Raw genomic sequence first — 7,615 nt, forward strand, 5'->3', positions numbered from 1 at the left:
CAGAACGGGGGGGGGTGCCGTTGTAAACAAGGCATTTTCCCTGTTCTGCCTAGTGACAGGACACTGATCTTTTGCTCCCTGTCGTCGGAAGCAGCGACGTAGCCCATCCCCCCACAGTTAGAATCACTCCCTAGGACACACTTAACTCGCCCCCTAGTGGTTATCCTCTTCCCTGCCAGTGTCATTTACACAGTAATCAGTGCATTTTTAGAGCATATGATGTGGATCATGGAAGCATAAAGAAGAAACATAGGCCCAGATTCACAGAGAGCAAGGCGCACATTACGCGGCCGTAGAGCAAACACTGTAACGCCACGCCAACGCAGCGCGGAGAGGCAAGCATTGCATTCAGCAAGCCAGTGCTCCCAACGCTGCGCCAGCGTGGCGTGGGTTTCGAAGGCGCACGCCGGCGTAGGTTGAAGTGGGCGTGAACCCATGCAAATGAGGCGTGACCCCATGCAAATGATGGGCCGAGCGCCAGACAGGTACGTATCACGAACTGCGCATGCGCCGTCATGTGGACGCATGCACAGCACACCCCCCTGCGCCGGCTCACAACCACGCCGGCACAACTGCCTAAGCTACGCAGGATCACCGCGTACGCCGTGAACATAACGTACGCCCAGCCAGACACACGTCCAACGCACAATACGCCGACTTGTGTTCCTCGGTGCAGACCTGTGCATGTCTGTTGCTGGGTTGCACCTCATTTATGGGGAATAACTTTACGCCGGACGTACAACGTACGCGCATCTCGCGTAGCATGCGCCGGGCTCACGCACGTTCGTGAAACGGCGTATTTCCCTCATTTGCATGTTTGAATGGCTAATCAATGCGCCCAGCCCATATGTGCGCCCACCCTACGCCGGCGTGTGCAAGCTACGTCGGCGGGGTGTAGCCTAGTTTTAGGCTCATGTTGGTTTGTGGGTCTGCCGCACACATACGCCGGCGCACATTTGCTCTTACGTCGGCGTAACGTGTTATATATGTGAATCTGGGCCATAGTGCTCTCTGCCAGACAGAAACTATTAATATGTAAAAATGAAATGCACTTACAAAACAGGGCACTCCACCAGTGCCCAGTAAACGGCGTGGGTGAAAACAATAATGGGCCGGATTCAGGTAGCCCAGCGTAATAATGTGCGGGCGTAACGTATCTCCGATACGTTACGCCGCTGTAAATTAGGGCGCAAGTTCCGTATTCATAAAGAACTTGCGCCCTAAGTTATGGCGGCGTAACGTATGTGGGCCGGCGTAAGCCCGCCTAATTCAAATGGGGATGATGTGGGCGTGTTTTATTTAAATTAATGGTGACCCCGCATATTTTACGTTTTTTTACGAGCGGCGCATGTGCCGTTCGTGAAAGCATCCCAGTGCGCATGCTCGAAATTCCGCCGCAAATCGTCATTGCTTTCAACGTGAACGTAAATTACGTCCAGCCCTATTCGCGAACGACTTACGCAAACGATGTAAAAAATTCAAAATTCGACGCGGGAACGACGTCCATACTTAACATTGCGTACGCCTCATAATAGCAGGAGCAACCTTACCCCGAAAAAACGCCTAACGTAAACGATGTAAAAAAATAGCGCCGGGCGTAGGTACATTTGTAAATCGGCGTATCTAGGTCATTTGCATATTCTACGCCGAAAACGACGGAAGCGCCACCTAGCGGCCAGCGTAAATATGCTACTAAGATACAACGGCGTAAGAGACTTACGCCGCTCGTATCTTAGCCTAATTTAAGCGTATCTGGTTTCCAGAATATGCTTAAATTTACGACGGCGTAGATTCAGAGTTGCGACGGTGTATCTACTGATACGCCGGCGTAACTCTCTCTGAATCTAGCCCAATGTGTACAATGGCTGCTGGTGACGTCATGACCTTCCTAGCCGCAGCCATCGTACACATTATTGTTTTCACGCTGTTTACTGGGCACTGGTGGAGTGCCCTGTTTTGTAAGTGCATTTTATTTTTACATATGTAGCACTACCCCCGGAGGAGCTGCTGGATTTTTGGGCGGCACATTTACCTCATGGCTCCTCCGAAATTCCTAGGGGTAGATGATGCGAATTGCATTTGGTAGAAGTAAAGGAATGTCCAGACAGGTGCTCTTTGCTGTGCTCTTTATTACCCAGCCGGGTAAAAACAGTAAACTTGTGGTGAGGAAAGTAAAGTTGAAGAAGAATGGAGGATAGCAGATTCAGGCGTGATGATAGGAAACAGTCCTGCTCCCAAACGTAACCCTTCTCTGCGCCACTCTCGCCGGAGTGGGTTTAGTGTACCCGGACAGGCCTCTCTCACTGACCTGGCAGCCGGAGTATCACTCGGACATTTGTAGGATGAAGTCTCTGCCACAGACCCTCCTTGGTGAGCCTCAGAAAGGCACCTCTGCCACAGGCCCTCTCTGGATTGAATTCTTGGAGGTAATCCTCCTTAGATGAGTTACGCCTGGATCTCCTTCAACTTGACGGCCAGATACCAACTGACAGGTGATCAATCCCTCAGTGTCCGGCTACCTCGATCCCCGGTGGTTTGTCCAGGCCCTTTTGGACCGCCAGCCTCTCAATGGTGCTCCTCAGACTGACTCCCCACCGATCAGCAGTACAGCTTGGGATCTTCAAAGGTGGGATCCCAGTCACTCACTGGATTCCCGTCGCTGTTCAGATGCTCCGGGCCAACATGGCCCGGAACCAGGAACACCGAGTGGCACGCACGCCCCGGCCAGGTAGGCCATAACGCCGTGATGTGGCCACCCTAAAGGTGGGTGCCACACTGGACGAAGAAGACCCAGATACCCTCCCCAGCATGCACAGCGAGGACAAACCCTCCTAATTGGCTGCTGGGAAAGAGCACCCAAACCTTGACTCCACTGCTGCCACCTGCAGTACCGGGGCTGGAAGAATACCCCAGCACAACAGAATAAGCCTACAGCCGCAAGGGAAGGTGTTCATGACCCTCTATAATATAAGGGTCTACAGTGTGAAAATTTTAAAAGTCTAAAATTCGCAATTTTTAATTTTCAAATTTTTTCTATTTTCGAATTTTCGAATCTTAGAATTATTTGATTTACGAATTTCGAATTATTTAATTTTCGAATTTCAAATTATTTAATTTTTGAATTTCGAAATCATTTAATTTTCGAATTTTGAGTTTTCGAAAATGAAAAATTCGAAAAATTTGAAATTTGAAATTTGAAAATGAAAAATTCGAATATTCTAAATTCAAAAATCGAAAATTCTAATATACTAAATTTGAAAATTCTAAATTTGAAAATTCTAAATATAAAAATTGTTTAATTCGAAATATTAAAAAAAAAAAAAAAAATTTTCGTATTTCCGAAAATCCGAATTTCCGAAATTCGGAAATTAAAAATTCGGAAATTAAAAATTCGGAAATTAAAAATTCGGAAATTAAAAAATTCGGAAATTCGAAATTTCGGAAGTGCAAAAATTCGGAAATTGAAAATTTAGAAAATACGAAAATAAAAAATTTGTTAATATGAAAATTCGAAATTAACATTAAAAAACGAATTAGAAACTAAACGAATTGCACATGTCTACCATTTTCTCAAATATGTAAGGCGGAGGAAGATCCAGGATAAAGTTGGGAGTTCAGATAGTTTAGGGTTGGGTACTAAACTATTTACCGGTACATTGATGCGCCAATGTGGCTTTACCTGTATATGCAAATGTATGTAACAAACATATTTTTTCCCCAAAAAAAAATTTTATTGCATTTTTTGTTACACAGTGAACAAGATATAAAACTGAACAGGATTTTACAAATAGGTACATATTATCAATGTTATATATACTGTTAGTGTTCAAGTTTAGACTCAGGTTGGATATACAGTAAAACCTTGGATTGCGAGCATAATTCGTTCCAGAAACATGCTTGTAATCCAAAGCACTTGTATATCAAAGCAAATGTTCCCATAAGAAACAATGGAAACTCAAATGATTCGTTCCACAACCATTTATTCATAAGTCCTTCAGTTTATAGTCCCTATAAAAAGATTATAGCAATGTGATGGGTTGTGTAACCATAAAATGTCCATCCACAAATGGAAGCCTCCCCAAGGGGATTAGAAGCAAAATCCAGCAGGAGCTCCAGAGTATAAAAGAGAAGAGAGGCGCCTCTAAGTGTAGCAATATGTTGCTAAATGTTGTGCCTTCTTTTATACAGTGGAACCTCGGATTACGAGCATAATCCGTTCCAGGAGAATGCTCGTAATCCAAAGTACTCGCATATCAAAGCGAGTTTCCCCATAGAAGTCAATGGAAATGAAAATAATTTGTTCCGCATTGACTTCAATGGTATGCAATACCGCATGTGGCCAGAGGTGGTTGGGGGGGGCGCCAGAGAGCCTCAGAAAGGCCTGAGGACAGCTTGGCTGAACTGGGAAAACCTTGGAAAGGCTCGGGAACGGAGTATTTTTTCCTGATCGCCACCGATCATCTCCGGCGCCGCCCCACCTCAGGCCAAACGTGGTACTGCACACCACTGTGGCTTGAATCTGCTCATTTTGCAAGACAACACTCGCAAACCGAGTCAGGATTTTTTTAAAATACAGTGCTTGTATTGCGAAACGCTCGTTACCCGCGTTTCTTGCAATCCGAGGCTCCACTGTACTCAACTTGGTCTTCTATCTATGGGAGAACACCCTCTGACATGTTTCGTCCAGTAGACACATCAAGAACTACAAAAAAATTGCGCTGTATAAACGTATACAGTATCCTCTTAGTATGATCTCCTCTTAGTAAAAAAAATCTTCAGCTTGGTCTCCTACCTCTGGAAGAACCCCCTCTAACATGTTTCGTCCAGTAGACACATCAAGAACTACAAAAAAATGGCACCCATCCACACACTGTCTTGGCATAAAGTGATCTCCTCTTAGTAAAAAAAATGGCTTGAGCTTGGTCTCCTACCTATGGGAGAACCCCCTCTAACATGTTTTTCTAGTAGACACATCAAGAACTACAAAAAAATGGCACCCATCCACACAATTCCTTGGCATAAAGTGATCTCCTCTTAGTTACAAAATGGCTTGAACTTGGTCTTCTACCTATGGGAGAACTCTCTCTAACATGTTTCGTCCAGTAGACACATCAAGAACTACAAAAAATGGCACCCATCCACACACTGTCTTGGCATTAAGTGATCTCCTCTTAGTAAAAAATGGCTTGAGCTTGGTCTCCTCCCTATGGCAGAACCCCCTCTAACATGTTTTTCTAGTAGACACATCAAGAACTACAAAAAAATTGCACCCATCCTCACAATTCCTTGGCATAAAGTGATCTCCTCTTAGTAAAAAATGGCTTGAGCTTGGTCTCCTATCTCTGGAAGAACCCCCTCTAACATGTTTCGTCCAGTAGACACATCAAGAACTACCAAAAAAATGGCACCCATCCATACACTGTCTTGGCATAAAGTGATCTCCTCTTAGTAAAAAAAATAGCTTGAGCTTGGTCTCCTTTTCCCTTTGGGAGAACCCCCTCTAACATGTTTTTCTAGTAGACACATCAAGAACTACAAAAAAATGGCACCCATCCACACAATTCCTTGGCATAAAGTGATCTCCTCTTGGTTACAAATGGCTTGAGCTTGGTCTCCTACCTATGGGAGAACCCCCTCTAACATGTTTTTCCAGTGGACACATCAAAAACTGCAAAAAATGGTGCCCATCCACACACTGCCTTTGCATAAAGTGATCTCCTCTTAGTATTAAAACATGGCTTGAGCTTGGTCTCCTACCTATGAGAGAACTGCCTCTAACATGTTTCGTCCAGTAGGGGCCTAATCATAGAGGCCATTTCTAAGAAATGTGGCCGCTGCCAGCGCTGTATAAATTGTGTATGCATCAGCTATGTACATTATATGGTGCAGTGTTCCAGCAGTGGTAAGGGGGACTTCTTGTCCCGCACCTGGAGCAAAATAAAGCACTGCTCAGCCATTCACAGGTAGCTTTAAGAATTTTTCTTAATAGAAGGCTTCCTCTGTTTGGCTGAGGTAGAGAGATGGGTGGATGATGTCACAGGTCTCTATCTCATCCATAGGAAGTCTTTTATTCATTTATAAAAATACAAAGCTTCCTGTGAATGGCTGAGCAGCTCTCTATTTTGTTCCAGATGCAGGACAAGAAGTCCCCCTTACCACTGCTGGAAGACAGTGCTGTACAATGTATGTAGCCGATGAATACAAAGTTCTTACGGCTCTGATAGCAGCCACATTTCTTAGTAATGACCGCTACAATTAAGTGCCTACTGGGTGATACATATTAGAGGGGGTTCTCTCATAGGTAGGAGACAAAGGCCAAGCCATTTTTTACTAAGAGGAGCTCACCATGTGCTGAGGCATTGTGTGGACGGGCGCCATTTTCTTGTAGTCCTCAATGCAGAGGCAGCTCTAAGCTTTGTGAGGCCTTAGGCAAAACTTGACATGGGGCCCCACTTACACCCACGATGGGAAAAATAATTCAAGCACAAGAGCCTCTTCCCCACAAACCTGGCTGGTGGTTGTGGGGGTCTGCGGGCAGGGGGCTTATTGGAATCTGGAGGACCCCTTTAACCACTAGAGGGCCGCGCTATAGACGTCCACAGCGCGGCTCTCAAGTGCTGAGTGGACGTCTTTAGATGTCCTGTTGTTGTGATTCCCCGTGCGCGCCGCTGGGGGCGCGCAGCGGGGAAACAACGTGCCCGGCGCATCGCTCGGGAGCCGATGCGAGTGCCTGGCGGCCGCGATGTCCGCCAGACACCCGCGATCGTCGGTGACACAGCAGGATGTGGAGCTCTGTGTGCAAACACAGAGCTCCACGTCCTGTCAGGGAGAGAGGAGACCAATCTGTGTCCCTTTACATAAGGACACAGCATCGGTCACCTCCCCCAGTCAGTCCCCTCCCCCCACACAGTAAGAACACAATGAGGGAATACATTTAACCTCTTCCTCACCCCCTAGTGTTAACCCCTTCACTGCCAGTCACATTTATACAGTAATTAGTTCATTTTTATAGCGCTGATCGCTGTATAAATGTGAATGGTCATAAAATTGTGTCAAAAGTGTCCGACATGTCCGTCGCAATATCGCACGCCTGACAAAAAAAATAAAAAAATCGCAAATCGCCGCCATTACTAGTAAAAAATAAAAATCATAAATCTATCCCCTATTTTGTAGGCGCTATAACTTTTGCGCAAACCAATCAATATACGCTTATTGCGATTTTTTTTAACAAAAATATGTAGAAGAATACGTATCGGCCTAAACCGAGGGAAATTTTTATTTAAAAAAAAAAAAATCGGATATTATTATAACAAAAAGTAAAAAATATTGTGTTTTTTTTCAAAATTTTCTGTTTTTTTATGTTAATAGCGCAAAAAATAAAAATCGCAGAGGTGATCAAATACCACCAAAAGAAAGCTCTATTTGTGGAAAAAAAAAATGATAAAAATATAATTTGGGTACAGTGTTGTATGACCGCGCAATTGTCATTCAAAATGCGTCAGCGCTGAAAGCTGAAAATTGGTCTGGGCACGAAGGGGGTTTAAGTGCCCAGTAATGAAGTGGTTAACAAGGTGGCCCCCAGATCCTGCTCTTTACTAATTACGGGGCGGGGGAT

Source organism: Rana temporaria, chromosome 2 (assembly GCF_905171775.1).
Source record: "Rana temporaria chromosome 2, aRanTem1.1, whole genome shotgun sequence".
Taxonomy (NCBI): domain Eukaryota; kingdom Metazoa; phylum Chordata; class Amphibia; order Anura; family Ranidae; genus Rana; species Rana temporaria.